The sequence below is a fragment of the Cottoperca gobio genome, chromosome 11, assembly GCF_900634415.1.
Source record: "Cottoperca gobio chromosome 11, fCotGob3.1, whole genome shotgun sequence".
In the NCBI taxonomy this organism is placed as follows: domain Eukaryota; kingdom Metazoa; phylum Chordata; class Actinopteri; order Perciformes; family Bovichtidae; genus Cottoperca; species Cottoperca gobio.
The window spans coordinates 14,323,186-14,336,752 of record NC_041365.1 but is presented as its reverse complement, the minus strand read 5'-3'; the positions used below and the strand labels follow the sequence as shown (position 1 = coordinate 14,336,752).

The window sequence follows — 13,567 nt, the reverse complement described above, 5'->3', positions numbered from 1 at the left end:
TGAACATTAATGGAAATAAGTTGCGTGCAATTTCTTACATTTTGTACCTGTGTGTGTGATTTAATGTGTACTTTTATTACGTATTCGACAGTATACACATCCTCCAAAATGCTGCCAATCTGTAAGCAATTGTATTTTCTGCCTAACATGCCCACGTTAAATACTCATCAAGTAATTATGACAACAAAACAGGTCTTCATGTTTAAGGTGGACTAATGCATTTATGAATCACCTTTAAGAGTTTATTTCTCTCCGACAGCTGTGTTGTTTTCTTCCCCCTGGAAATAAACTTTCACAAACACTCAATGCTTTGGGATCAGCTTACCTTAAAAGATGTATAGCCGTTTTTAAGTTTAAGGTGTCCAGTCACTCTAGGGTTTGGTGACAGCTTTTGTTTCGATATAATCAAACCGATGAAAATGTCCCTTTAAAGAATGTGAGCAGTGAAAGCCTCGTCTTTAATTATTCATGAATGCCATAAATCATTGAAGCTGACAACTGACTGACTGTTGTTTTTTTAATGTTTGAAAACAAATCTCCTTATGTGCACCTCATAAGATCTGAACACACACACACACACACACACACAACACACACACACACACACACACACACACACACACACACAGAAACCCCCAGCTTGTTTAATTCAGTGTGCTGCGCAGAATTGATCTCCAGCCGTGCATTGATTGCAAGTTTAGTGAAGGTATTGATCTATTGATACTTGAAGGTCTTGTTATAAAATTGCACTGCAGGCAAGCTATAATACACCTACAGGGACCCTCTGACTTTACAGTTCAATTCCCGTTAATGTCCTCCTATAATCTGTCATGTCTTTTTGCTGTGAGCTGTGATATGTGTATAATATTATGAGATATATATTAAAGGATTACCAGAGTTCGTTGGTGAGGGAACAGCTGGCAAACGGTTGGGTAGCTGTGTGCCAACTCCTCTGGCTATTTCTGCAGAGACCAACATGTAGCTTCTCCATCTGCGGTTCCTCCACAGTGTTTCTGCTGAACTCAGGTCAGCACCGCTTTTTGCACTGAAACCTACAGACTTGGAATGAAATATTCATCTACATGAAAATGGACGACAAATGAGGATTATAACTGGAGAGGTTCGATACAGAGTGGAGCAATTTTATCTAGCAAGTGATGCAATGGAGATTTAACCTTGTTTACACTCAGTTCATCCACTTTTCAGGCTGAAAATGTGTCTTTTTTACACGCTTACATACTGTCATTTGTTCATGATTTTCATGTCGAGTATTCAGGGTGAAAAACCTTCACATCAGACACCACAGGACACTAAATGTTCCCACCGTGATGACATTTTTTGGGCAGGTTAACAGGCACTCAGGGCATAGCAGCAACCACTGAGGACACTGAGGTCATGTCCTCCATATTTAAGGGGATGTGGAGGTTTGGGCAACTTGCTGCTATGTATAACTAAAATAATGTGTGTAAATAATCTGTCGGCATAATGATGACTGACTATAACAATTTATATTTTCAGATGTGCTCTTTTATATGGGTGTAGTTGAAAGAATGAGCTAATCTAATTGATAAAATAAAAAATAATAGATCAACTTTCTTTAAATTGGTCTCCGATCAGTTTTTTGTAACATGTACCTCAAAAATGCCTATTTTTGAGGTAATATTTCTATAATATAGTAAAAGTTTAATTCGACATTCTTATCCCAAAAAACTGCATGTACCCTCGTGATTATGCGTGACCTCAGTGTTTCTAAAAAAAACCCTTGCTACGTCCCTGGTTGGACTTATTCAACCATAAGAGAAACTCGGGGAAACATTATGCCTTTACATAAAGAATTCATTTGCATTAACATGAATAAATAAAATGCTCAAAGTGAATACAATTTCAGTTTAGCCAGAGAGGTTTTTATAGATATGTCATCAGAATCAGAATCAGAATCTTATTTATTGCCATGTACATAAGTCGCTGTGGTACGTAGGTGCTAATGGTCAAATACATAAAAACTTAACAATATATACAAAATATAGACAGAATAAGGTATGTTAAATTCTTAGAAAATAGAGATGGATGAAGTTGTTCTCCTTTTGGCAATTAGACCTCAAGACCTACAGTCAACCTCATTAAACAACAGTAGAACTGAAATAATTATGTCCTTCTTGATTTAATAATTGATGTTAAATACAAAAAAAGAAAAACACGTGATAAATAAAAGATGAAGCTTTGTAAGGGACATCCCATTCACTCCGAACCTTTCAAACCCATGTGGCATTGAAGAGGCTGAAACACCGACAGGTGTCGACATGAAACACTCTGCTTTATTTATTGCCTGCTGACCTGTGAGGTCCCTCTGTCATTTTCCACTGACATGCTTGTGTGCATCGTATAAAACCGACAGGCATGCTGCGGCTAAAACGTGAACCCATCATGTATTTCTATCTCATGAACTAATGTTGCTTTTGCAGGGTTAAGATAGTAGCGTTTGTATCAGTACCTATTCATTGGCGAGGAATATAAGCCAGGGCTCGAGGCAGAGCGCCGTAGAGCTTTGCATGTTATATTTTCTCTCTTGTTGTGTTCAGCAGTGAGTGATGGAGGCAAAGGGCCTGAGCCACAGAGGCCGGGCCAAGAACAGGGAACAAGCCTCTGCTAATTTCCTGGCAAAAAAAATTAAAATCATAATTAACACGTTAGATGTGCAGGCTGCGGTTGTCAAGGTAACTGATGACACCGCGTTATCACTTGGCACTTCTGCATCCACCACCCTCTTTGCTCCCATTCATCAAGCAGCCATTGAACAGCTCCAAGCCGGGAGGAAGGGGGAGGGCAACCCCACCTAAACTCATATTAAACTCCTATGTATTCACAGAAGAGAGTTCACACACCTTTATTAGTCTGGTATTAATCTTGGAAAGGCAATTACCGTAATATATGATTACACATTACAATAGGGAGATGTGGAACTGGGAAATCATTAATTTATTGCATATTTTATGGGCCTACTTTACTCTCTTTTACCCAAATTATTAAAAAAACAAACCAGTATTTTTTTTTCTTCAAACCCACTTTTCATAGGGACTATTTATTCAGTAGAAAGTAGGCTAGTTCAGATATACTTCAATGTGTAATTTCGAGCCACCTGTTCCAAAGAAATAGGGGGCAGTATTTCACCTCTACTGGGTCCATATCATCTCTAATGTTTACATTTCAGTTGTAGTAGTTTGGCATATTTATTGTATTCTCTATATTGTGAATTGCATTTACTCTAATGTGTCAGTCAGTGGGCTGTATACCAAAGAATACCAAAATGTGCTGAAACTCTGAGAGCCAAAAACACTGCTGTCTTATAATCGTCACATGGGGCTGATCCATCTGTGTTTACTGGGCACTAATGTTTACCTGGGGCTGTAGTCCGTGTAACGTTACGTTAGTTTGTTTATTGGACTAAATCCAAAGTGGCAGAAACAAGAAAATGACCCGCATATTCGTCTCATCTTCCCGGTGGCGGCGCAGCCAGAACAAGCTCCAGTCCTGCAGTCACAGCTGCTGGACCTGTGTACCGGCAGCAACAGGGAGTCTGCAGTTCCCCGGTGCTGTGGCTGATCTCCAGCTAACTGCTAACTGAAGCTACAACGTTTCCCGGGGCTGCAGACAGCTAAACGCTCAGAGAAACAGCCTCCTGGCGGCTGTGAGGACGAGGAGAGGTGTCGGGTGGTTTTCTTGTTTCTGCCACTTTGTATATAATCCAATAAACAAACTATAAAACAGACACAGAACATGGCTGTAACATTTACAAGCGAGTCAAACAGCTGTACTTCTCCCTCTGTACTGAGGGCAGACTGCAGCTACACTGACTCACAATCACCTCTAGAGGAACAAGTGGTATTACAGACTGGACTTCTGATTTCAGTAGATATCTCTGCAACACAAAACATAGGTGTCTGCAGTGGTGGGCCGTCAGGGGCAGCAAGGCCTTCTCTGCCACTAATATGTATTAAATTATTCCCCATAGTCTATTCTCTTCATTTCATAGCTTTCCTCTTGGTTGCGCTGCTTCCAGCCTCAGATCGAGATTTGGAGGTCTGGCCTTTATGTTAGAGCTTTTATTCAATCATATTTCAGCCATCATGTGTTGCCAGGGTCCACGAAATCTGCCCTGAGGCCTTCAGAATCAACAGTGCGGGCGCCTGTCGCTTAAAGTGAACGGAGACAAAACTGTGGCGTTAACCAATCAGATATCGAGTTGGGGACACTGAGGCCAGCTAGCAGGCGTACGATAACTGTCAGCACGTCCACGTCTTTTGATTGGATACGCACTATTGAGAGGCAGAGCTATGCAGAGCTAGCAAACTTTGAACGAGCTAATTTGTGTAGATTTCTACAAGCTGTTTTTTTTCAACCCACGATGGCTGAAGGAGGAGAAGAGATCGATGTGGTCGCAGATATAATTACAACGCCATTTTCAAGACGAACTTTTCAAGAAACGCTAGACATCGTGAGAAGAGAACGGCCAACCCCGACACTAGCGAGCCTATCACAGCTGGGAAAAGGGTTTGTCCGCCACTTTCAAATCACTAACTACGAGCGGTACCCCCGGCTCACAGCCTCCGAGAGGCACTGCACATTGTACTGCTGGGAATGCCTGCTATTTACAACTAAATGTTTCGGAAATATTAATATAACTCTGTTGTTAGGGTGATGCAACGCCCGGTTATACTGCGTTTCTGTCTAAATGTATAGTTTCTAGAGCCATGGCGTCATAATGATGGTATTAAGAGGTGGAATAATTCAGGTAGGACTGTGTAGGACATCACTGAAGGCCTAGGTGTGAAATGCACGGCCCGCCACTGAGTGTCTGTGATATAACGTCAACACTGTTACCTCTTCACTGTTGATAATGTTAGCTCATAGTTTTAATGTTTTTCAGGTTTAAATTCTGGCATCTTACACTTCGAACCTTTGATGTCTTCTTTCAAAACGTTGAATTCACCGCCATTGTAATGAAGTGGACACTTTTTTATTATACACAATTAGCCTAGTTTTTAGCTAGCAATCAACTTCTACCCTTAACATCTCAAGAATCGAGGGAAGCAGAATCCCTATATAGCATGCTAAAGAGCACAAGCCTTTTTCTGAAAAACAAATCGACCAGCAAAAGCAAATACTAATTAGCAAAGTAGCTGCACGATATGAGGAAATGATGCGATAACGTTGTTGAATATCACAACAACGAAGTAATAATGTAATAAGTGCGATAAATAAACTGATATACAAGTGTAGCCTATTCAATTCTGCCTTTGTATGTATATATATATATATATATATATATATATATATATATATATATATATATATATATATATGTTCAAGAAAATGTGTGCAAAATAAGCAACATAGATCCTTAGCTAACAAGTATGACTAATCATTTTTGGTCTGCGCATTAATATTTAGCTGCGTTAACGGTTAGCGCATTAATATTTACATTAACTGTCAGCAGTCACAGGTGCGCGTGTATCAGAAATGACCAACGGCATCGAACGCGACTCAGCCAATCAGAACTGACGATTACAATTCTACCGCTCCAGGATTGGTTGATCATTTCCAGTAGGCTACTTGAGGAATGCAAACGTGGGCTAGTGCCATATTGTCCAATCAATGACTTGGCCACGGAGCACAGCGGACCTGTGTGAGAGCAGTTTGTGTCGGAGAGGCGGAGGGAGCAACACCAGCGCCGTACGTGCAGCCTTTGAGCATCACAGACATTCACCGCAACGATAAAACTGAAATAACGTGACTATACTCGAAAGACATTTTTTAAAGACGTCCTCTCACTGGTTTTACACGCTTTCTTTGTGTACATTTTTGTACTGGAGGGGAACGGCGAGCAAGGCTTCACTGCGGCTAATCAATTTTCCTCTTTCAGACCTGGGAATTACAATGAAAAATGTAGTTGACACATTTTCTTTCACAATCCAGGAATCACAATAGCGAAGAAAAAAGCAGGTAAAAACAATCTTTGTGAGCACTGCTTGTTGAAGAGAGCCGTTCAAATTGTGAAACGAAGTGATGTCATGTTTTTAACCGTGCATAACTTTAAATATAGTCATTTGTTTTTAGAGGAAAAAGGGTATACGAGTGTCGTATTTAAATCCTCAATCGATACTATGCTTTTTTTATTTATTGTTATACCTGAAGGGTAGTGTTAACTTAAAGGCGTCAATGATGCCACATTTCACTGCTAGGGCGCATGTGTGGCACTGCAATGTTTGCTGTTCATTGTTGATCCTCCATTGATTTATTGAGGTGGGAAAAAACAGTTTTATCCACTGAATTTTAGTTCACTTCATACGAGCCACTGTTTCCTTCTCGGTTTTTCAAAAGGGGGAAAATGGTGACGGGTGCCGCATCTAAAGGAACAGCATCCTCTCTGTGGAGCTCCTGCGTAAAAGAAAAAAACAGGTATTTTTTGCTGCCTTCTTTTCGTCGGTGTTGTGGTGCTGCAGTGTGTTAGTGTCAGGTTTTTATCATGAGGGTGTCTCGTCTTCTGCCATACATGCGTACAATACAGTAACGCCTCGGCATAATGCAACAAAACACTCCCATTTTGTGTCTCACTGTGATCCCCTGAATGCAGCAGCAGCATCATCATCAATACATGGACTCACCTAGCAGCTTAAAACAATGGGTATTTGTATGCGCGTGTGTGTGTGCGTGTGTGTGTACATTAGAGTCATGAAGTAAAAGATGGATAACACACATGCACAAACACACACATACACACACACACACACACACGAGAGTGCCTGGACTGGCTCCAATGTGAACATAATTGCTTCATGAATGCTAATGCAGAGAAACACAGCAAACTAACTGCTCCCCTCTGCACTGCTGCCTCATGGGCTCACAGGTGCTCAGGCTAGCCTTACCTAACTTAATGCGTGTGTATTTGCGAGTGTGTATGTGTGTTTGGGCATGCATGCGTGCAGGTAGGCGTCTGTGTAGGTGCGTGTTTGTGGATGATATCACCTTGCATATGGTTGCAGGGCCATGTGTGGTTGAGGATGTGTTTTTAACCAGGATTTTTAGAGCTGCACGTACCTACACCTGCCTCACCAGATTACTAAAGTGAGGGTACATTAGAGAAGTGCTTCCCATCCTCCATAATTGATACACTTAGAAGCACCCATTTGGCCACATAAAAAATTCTGGTGTGATATTTCACTTGCAGCAAAGTGACTAATTGAAATTTAAAATTAAAATAAAGCCTGAAACCATTTGAATCTGTAAAAATAGTGAAACATGCCCCTCTCACTTTCCCAAAGCTCTGGGTAATATCTCGGAATTGCTTTTTATGTCCGACTAACTGTCAAACGCAAAGATATTAAGATAAAACAGAGTAGAGATGCAAGTAATGGTTATTTTCATTATTGATTCATCTAGTAATTATGTTTTAGATTAATTGTTTATTCTGTAAGATGTCAGAACATTCAGAAAAATGGTCTTTAAATTGCTTATTTTGTTTCGACGAACAGTCACAAACTCAATGATTTTTTACTTACGGTGATATAAAACGGAGGAAAGCAGCGAATCCTCACATTTGAGAGGCATAAACCGATTAATACTTTGGACTTTGTCCTGATAAATGACTTAATCAGTTGTCAGGGTTGTTGTAGATTGATTTCCTATCATTTGATCTAATACGTCATCAACTACAAATGTAAGATTTCTATGTCTGTTCCTCAAAATCAAAGAGCAGAAGCTTCTACCGAGAGCAACCAACACTTAACATGAACACGAGGGTAAACATCCTTTACAGAAGAGGAAGAGCAGGCACTCTACTCCCACAGTAGCCTCGATGGACCAGACTGCGGTGCAGCCACAGGACACGTTGCGTTTGAGTGAGGGGTATCGCTGCAATTTCACAAACGTGTAACCCTACAGCTGAATGATCACACTTTCAAGCTGTTTGTGTTTTTGTGTACGCCTACCTTTGAGTGAAATCAACAAGTTAACGCCCACTCTCTGGGGGTTGTTGAAAGGCATTCTGGGAAACGCAGGGAATCACTGACTGAAGTGGAAGCAGACGAGAAAGTATACACCAAGTTGATGACAAAGGCATTGCACATCACAGGTGGATGATATAAGAGTGTACCTTAAAATCTCAGCAAAGTATCCAACACTCTGGTGTTTATTTTGGGTGATATTTACCTCAGTTTAACCTCTTTGAAGGCGGTGTAGTCAATTATTTGAAGTTAAGGTCCCTTGTTGCATGATGGGTGACTTCACTTATGGTTCCCGGGCCCCATTCCCAATGTGGTGGAGGAGGTGGAACGTCTGCAGTTTCACCATCCATCATGGTTGTTTTATGAGTCAGCGGTGATTAATCTGAATGGTGGTGGTCAGGCTTTTAGTGCACCCCAGAGAACGATCTGGAAATGGGCTGCGTTTAAAGACAAACTGCCATGACTGCACCCCCGGATGCTGGGGGATTTTACCGGCAGCTTGTGGAGAGTCTCAGGTGTTCACGTCATCACCGGGGACGTGGGTACAAATGGCTGGCGGTATTCTCCGCACACACAAGCAACCTTCAGGAACAGACACAATTGTATTTGCACTGTATAATGACGCCTCTTCCTTGAACTCCCCCACTGGCTCGTTGACGTGAGAGAGAAATGTAATGTGTCTGTTAACAGAGGTGGAAAAAGCCAGATCCAACAGCTGTGTGTCTTTTTAGTTGATGCTCTTTAAAAAGGGCCAACACCTGTTTTTAAAAAGTGACGTGATAGTTATTCTGCAAAGAGTTAATGCCTATTTTGTCTAATGTAGTAATGATCCATTTGTCATGAAGCAGACATTTTATCAAAGGTTTCAGTTTGAATGGTGCCATGGCTGACCTGTTTGTTCCCATGTCAGCTGGGAAGATTAACAGTTACACTGGAGCACATTCAGAGCCTGCATGACTGGACGTGAAGCTATTTAGAGTCAATCACATGCCTTATGCATAGACCAAGTACAACATGGATTTTCACTGTGCGGAATTTAAGTGACTCTAGTTTTGTTGTAATTTGGGATGACCTGACGACTGAATGGAAAAACGAGCCTTTATATGCAAATCTCTCACAGTTTCAGAATATGTGGATTATATTGTTTTAATCTGGCACATTGCTTTTGTGCCAATGTCTCCTATACATTTCTGTGAATGAAAGAAACTGTCTCCAGCATAATGAATCTCGATAAGCTGGTAGTGGCTTGACAAAAGGCTGGACAGTAAACCAAGTTAATCAGATTACTGACATTGGGAATCTCTTATTGACTCAGTGTCTTTAATCACTAGGCCCTATATAATTACACTGAGAACAGCAACAAGTAGGGATGTCCCGTCCCGATCAAGTTACCCAGATCCAATCAGCTCAGGATATCTAACAAGCAATTTATTGTCCTCATACACTCGCGCTAACACACACCTACACCCAAAGGACCACAATAGAAATAAGGCTTGATTGTGTTTTATCCTTTTGACAAATATTGTACACAGATATAAGGCCTCCTTGTGAGGCTGTGGATGTTATTTATGTACATGTCATATATTTCTTTTTTCTATATTTTCAATAAAAAAAATGTCATTTCAATTTAATGATGGTTAACGATATGACAACATGTATACTGGGAGATTATCGCTTTAATAAATCTGGGTGCATCAGGCCATCGTGAATAATGCCAATGAGCAATTTTTGAATGACCTCAATGTGGGGATGTAGCTTTGTTTATAACCTACTGTTTTTCTGTGTGATTATTTTATCTTTAAGCGCTTTCTAGAAACTTCCCGATATTACAATATAAATCGATGGATTTATAAAAAATATAGTATTAGAGGATTACTCACCCATAACATCTAAACCAGGGGTTCTCAACGGGGGCGGCAGCGCCCCTCAGGGGGTGTTCAGAGGACGTCAGGGAAGCAATATTTTAGAAAGGGGGGCGTTCACGTGTCTTTGGTGGGGCGTTAGTGTGTACGGCCCGCGAGGTCATTCATAAACGCACGCAAAAAATCTACTCCAAAAAAATGTATTCAAATCTAGTCAGATATAGAATATAACCTGGCCAAGGTCAGGGTCCTTGAACACAACACGAGCGGAACGTGTCATCACGTGGTCTCGTCATGTCAAAAACTTCAATATTAAAGGAGACATTGACATTGACATCAGTGAACGCAGCGTGGCGAGTAACAAAGAGAAAGGTGGATACAGAATGTTCCAGGAGAAATGGACGAACGACTATTTCTGTGTGGAAGTAAAAGGCCAGTGTTTGTGTGTTTGTGTGAAATTGCAGTCATGGAAAACGCTCTCGAGCTGCATTACAGCACAAAACATGCCAAACTGCACGAGCTGAAAGGACGAGTCGAGTGCGTTTGAATAAAGTTAACATTGTGTGTTTTTAGACTTTTATTTTTATTTTGCTGAGCGATAAATTGTTGCTTGAAAAACAAAAACAAGCACCACCACTGATCGAAAGCATTAATGTTATTCCAAAGATACACCATGAATAAAACTAATCTGAATTAATGTTAAAACACTAACACTCTGGTCGGGACTTGGACCAGCGAGCAGACGCGCTGGATAATGGATAGGGGGGCGATATTTATGTTGTTGCGCCATCCTGCTTACTAAATATTTTCTGCATAACGAGTTGTGATATGAGAAGAAATTAAAGTCTGAAAGAAATGCATATGGAGAAATAAATTGTGTAAATCTCATATAATTGTAATTATAATAGCCACCACAACCAATGTCATCTAGCCATAAATTCAGCCCACCAATTATAATATAACACAGACCGTAAGTCCAACAAGTCGAACTGGTCATACAGTAATTAGTTGGCACAAACGAATCAGACGTGAGCAGACGGGAAGTAATTATGATTAAATAATCAAGGTACATGTATCATGATACATTATATAAACATTTTTTGGTTCATCTGAGACGTTTTCCTCATAAAAAGCGTTCAGAAAGTGTCCATATTTACTAACTATTAGCCAGCAGGAAAGACATTTTATGTCTTTACTGCTATATTTTTATAAAATTTCCGATCCACTTGCATACGTGCATGTGAAAGCATTTAGTGGCAACCAAGAGTATTTAGTGTTTACTCCAATATTATAAGCAGTTTGTAGTAATTGCTCATTTAATCCAAAACTCGACACAGACACACACACACACACACACACACATACACTTACGAACAGACAGACACACACAAACAGACTCTTACAGACACACAATGACACACACAGACACTTACAAACACACACACGCACAACACAATCTTCCTACAACTTCTTTGTCTTTTTCTTTTCCTGGGAAGACTCTGGCAGGAGGAACTGTTGTCACAAAGATTGTTTGTTGACTTGTTTCGTCGATCTGCTTGCCAGTGTCACTGTCTTAGCAAAGCAGAGCGGCCACCAAGTGCCTCTGTTCAAACCCAAAGTATTTACCAAGCGGTTAGTCAGCGCTCTCGGGCCTGGAGTTGTGTGCGACTGGCACGAGGCAGCTTTTGTGAGGCCTTTTTTCCTGTCATATTAACCACCTTCAACACATGGGACAACATCCCGCTGCTGCATATACATAACAGCAAAACATTATGTTTAATTTACGCCTTCTGAAGCTGTCACTATAAGAAAGATTACACCACTGTTTCCATGGAGGGGGAATAATTATCGCCTAGATCAGATTGACTAATTATACAGTTAATAATCTTTTGAAAGAAATATTCAGAGTGGTTTCGCAGGCGGACTCACGGCAAATAAATCTGTGATTTCACACAATTGTCGTCGTCATTCACAGTGACTGTAACTATCTGCTTCACAGTTATGAGAGCATATGGTGTAATAAACTGAGAGTGCATGAAGCAATCAATAACAAAATTTACATATCGCACGCACAGTGATTCTACTGTCAGTATTGATTAAACCTTTATTCCTCTTAGTTACTTTAATAGAGAATTACATTTTATTCTCAAATCAGAGTAGATCAGGTTTCAGGTGTGAGGCATTTTGAGAGGAACTTGCCGTCACTTTGTGTCTTTGTGAGGCTTTGTCTTGTCACTACGCCTGGATATTACTGAGTTTTATTATCTGCTGCAGTTTTTAAGTTTGTAAACTTACTTTGGATTTAAGTGCACTCAACTCTATTTCAGCTCTAATTTGTCTCTAGTTCTGTTATTTTATTCAGCACAAGCGGAGACATTTACTTATTGATTTAGTGAGTATCACAACCTACTATGACCTCTTTTCTCTTTTTTAACTCCATTCCATCCCTAGTTTTAACCAGGTACCAAATGCTTAAAACTGTTTGTTTATCATAAAAGGCTTAAACACAATCAGTTGCCTTGAGGAGTTTATTCTGGCAAATAAAGTTGTTTATGCTCTGAGAAAATAAACCCAGATATTGTCATTTTTAGGAAGTCTTCATTACAAACTTAAAACATGGAGTTGGGAAGAACATGAGCGTGGGAAAGTCAGGATATCTCAGCCTCTGCTGCTTTGATCTCCACGGTTCTTTTTAAGAATCGGTCTTGCTCGTCCCCTAAATGTATAGAAATGCAGAAGTGCTCCTTTAAAACATGAATATGTTGGTATCACTCCTGTTGCACGTGTCTGTGAGCAGAGTGGTATCTGTGAGGTGCAGAATGTCATAAAGGCAAATAATCAGTATCAATGAAATGTTGTTATTGCAAGTAAAACTTAATAGTACCATTTATTAATAAACACAAATGCAACGCTTGTTAAGGTCCTAGAGTCTAGTTGCAGACGTTTACTTCAGATACATCGTTTCCAAGTTGAAGTAAGACGTACACTAACTGTGACCAGACAAAAGTCATATAAATGAATAGAGCTGAATTAGTTGGCAATAAAAACCTGGTTCGGTTCATAATGACGTTCTACACATGTGCATTCTCTGATCCACACTCCTTTCTGTTGGTGACGGTGGTGTTACGTTGTTTGCCAGGAGTTCAACACCATTTGGTTGTCTCTGTATTCCTTTAAAGAACATTTATACAAATGCGGGGAGCGGCCGTAACGGTGGATCTCCTCACAAAACCTGTCTTCAAAACAATGATTTATTTTGTAATCTTCTTCTTCCGCGGGGGTCACAAATCTTGGGCTGCACATGGACATATGCTTGGGGTGTCTGCAGACATGATCGGATGGCAACATTTGCGTCACGAGGACCAAATCCGACAAGAGGAGCGCGGAAAGAAGAAATCAGCCTGTAGAAGAAAGTCAAATCTGTTGCTTTGTGCAAAAGTCAGTCAAGTGTTTTGTTTTGTGCTCCTTACACCTTCTTAAATACTGTAAGTCCCTTGATGTTAGATAATGGCTTTTTAACAGTGTCTGTCTTCTGGAATTGGGGCAGGATGTTATGCTGGGAGATGTAAAAGTAGGCCAGTTGCACCAGAGCTCTTAAAAAGCAGTTAGGATTTAATTAATTTTACCCCCTGTCACTGGAAATGAGACATAAAGTTCACAAACCTGTTGCAGGTCGCCACACTTGTTGCTGACGTTAAAATGTTG

The 13,567-nt window shown here is 40.4% G+C and overlaps 1 protein-coding gene across 2 annotated transcripts in view; it reads left to right on the top strand.

The window, feature by feature from the left end:
* The first annotated feature begins 5,652 nt into the window (after positions 1–5,652).
* The window catches only part of shisa7b (shisa family member 7), a 41,363-nt gene continuing 33,448 nt past the window's right edge, over positions 5,653–13,567 (top strand). For both annotated transcript variants that reach the window (XM_029443147.1, XM_029443146.1), the window contains exons 1-2: positions 5,653–6,000; positions 6,379–6,456. The gene's annotated coding sequence lies outside the window, so the exon portion shown is untranslated. The remainder of the gene's footprint in view (positions 6,001–6,378; positions 6,457–13,567) is intronic.